Source organism: Galeopterus variegatus, unplaced genomic scaffold, assembly GCF_000696425.1.
Source record: "Galeopterus variegatus unplaced genomic scaffold, G_variegatus-3.0.2 Scaffold2208, whole genome shotgun sequence".
Taxonomy (NCBI): Eukaryota; Metazoa; Chordata; class Mammalia; order Dermoptera; family Cynocephalidae; genus Galeopterus; species Galeopterus variegatus.
The window spans coordinates 108,857-111,576 of NW_007728319.1; the positions used below are offsets into that span (position 1 = coordinate 108,857).

Sequence of the window (2,720 nt, forward strand, 5' to 3'; positions counted from 1 at the left end):
CTATTTAATTTCCAAACTTATAAAGTATTTTATCCCCTCATGGAAAATGGGTACTCCAAAATGATACACACAGACTTCCTCTAGACTCTGTAAACCCTCATATATCTTTAATTAAACACCCTCCATTTTTACATGAGGTTCCAGCCTTAATTTTTCCATTGTCTTCTTTTTTCTCTTCTTCATTCCCTCCTAGCAGTTTATCAAGTGCTTGTTTTAGGAAGGCAGATATTTTTAATTCCAAATTTGTCATTTGTTCATCTGGACTTAGCCTTTTTATTGCTTCTATTGGTTTAGGGACTTGAAACATGTTCTTCTGAAATTTGGGTTTCAATTCAGATAGTTTTTTCTTTTCAGAAGTCTTGACATCACGTGGCTTCTCACTATTATGCCTACCTTTTGTACAGCTTATAATGCTTAAGAAAAAAAAAAAAAAGAAAAAGAAAGTTGTTCTCTTAGAGCAAGACCAACCCTTTAATTCATCGTTATGGACTAGAATGCCTGGTATCAGAATTGGTCTTGGAATGGCACTGCTGAAGGCAGCTCCAATTGTAGCACAGCAGGGAGGGCCATTGCCTTTTTCCACTGTTACAGGAAAACCCCCAATACAGGGAGTCACATGAGGGTGTCTTTACAGTTGAGGCACTGGTCTGATGACTGGGGCAGCCCCAGACTCTTCTTATTTATTCTTTCTATCGTCATATTTGTTGATTACTTACTATTCTCCAGGCATTATGAAATGTGTGTCGTATGTATAATTTCATTTAATTCACAGTAAACCTGAGAAATACAAAGATACTATTATCTTAATATTACATATGAGAAAAGTGAGGATTATGGATGCAGCAAATCTTGCCCATAGTCACAGTTCTCCTGAGTGGCAAGGGAAAGCTGTAAGTCCAGCTTCCTGACCCCAAGATCCTCATGCTTAAACACTGCACTGTATTGCCTCAACTTCTCCAAACATCATCTGTTTCCTAAAAAACTTGCTAAAAGTTTTATTTTTAGGTCACTATTCTGTTTTAATAAAAGTATCAGCCTTCCCTGAAGCATGTGCTTATGCAGAGCTCTGAGCTTCCAGAACGTCATTATTCAATATTTCTCAGTCCTGAGCAGAATATCATCTTAGTAGTTTTTATGTGTTAACTAGCAATGGAACACCAAATCATCTCCCAGACATTTGAGTCATTGCTTCTCATGTATTATACTAACTAGAATATAGAAAATCCTATAGCAATATTCTTTAGCAGTGGCTAATACATACTATCAGAAGAGAGTGAAAACGTTAGAGCAAAATGCAAGGCAGTAGTATATGGTCATCATTAACTTTTATTAACCACTTAATGCTCAAGCAAAGAAGTTTCATAATCAACCATCGTTTGGATTGATTAGTATGTAATAGATCTGGATGAGATGCAGTCATCAACTTGGAAGATTGCTAAAATAAATGGATCGGTTATGCTATCTGGCATTCAACTTATGATGAGTAGAATTAGTTAGCACTACAAAAAGCAATGATTCCGAGCCTTATTTAATAACATAAAGAGTTCCGATTTCTAGATACCTAGTGAGGTACAGAGAGCACCTTGGCAGTTAACTCAATTTGCTTTCAGTTTTTAAGGAATAATTGACAACAATGAAATACGTCTCACCATTATTTTTAGATATACCTTGAAATCGTAATAATCTATTTCAGCCTGTTTTCAACATTTTATTACAATAATTTTCAAACGTACAGAAAATTTGTCAGAATTCTGCAGTGAACATCCTTAAACCTACCACCTAGATAACTAGCATTAACATTGTACAATACTTGCTTTACCTGTCCATCTTTTTGCCACTCTATCCATTAATCGTCACTTCTTAATTTTGATGCTTTTTAAAGAAAACTGTTGCCTCAATATACTTCCCCCTAAATACTTCCTCATCACAGTATATTTTTCTGTGAAAATATAGAATGCACTATTTTGTTTACTTTTGCTTCTTTGTGGAATGAGAAGCAAAGAAAAAAATGTAAGTAGCTTTGGTGCTGTTATCCATCCGTTCATCTTTTCAAATTAATGCAGCTATGGCATGTCATGATTTATAAGTAATAAGCCTTGTAAAAGGGAAATGACTGTTGTTGTTTCCGGTCATGCATAGCATGTCTGAATTAAAAACAATGTTTTAAACTGGAAATGCTGTCACCTTTGCTGCAGCTCAGCGGGCAAATCTAATTCATAAATCCTTCAGCAGTGCAGCTGCACACCTCTTCTCTAAGCACCCACATCCTCGTCATAGGAACCCTTTATTTACCGTCTTCCATTGCAACCACTGCAAGTGAAATGCTTATGGCAACAGACAGGAGTAGATGGCAGGGGTCTGCAATGTCCTTATGTGACCTCTGAGGCAACAGCACAGCAGATATAAGTGCTGAGGATTTCAGACGCTTCAGGTTTTGAGCAAAATAATTATATCGGAGGCAGTTAAATAAAACGTTACTGAACATGCTAAATTGAAATTATTTCTGCCTAGAAGGCAGTTCAGTTGAATTAATAAGACCATGCTTACCTATAGACTCGAGATTTCATTTGGAGAAAACTGATTTTTGTTGTTTGCGATTCTCATTGCCCCATTTAATCAGTATTTCAACCTTATGAATACAGTTTTAATTTTAGCTGGCTTTTTGCTCTCGTTCAGCAGTTTCTACTGATGCCTAGTAAAAAGTGATTTTGATACATTTA

General features: G+C 36.0%; 1 pseudogene; it reads right to left on the reverse strand.

Annotated features, from left to right (window-relative positions):
• LOC103597139 lies at positions 1 to 2,485 on the reverse strand (annotated as a pseudogene).
• Positions 2,486 to 2,720: the final 235 nt, after the last annotated feature.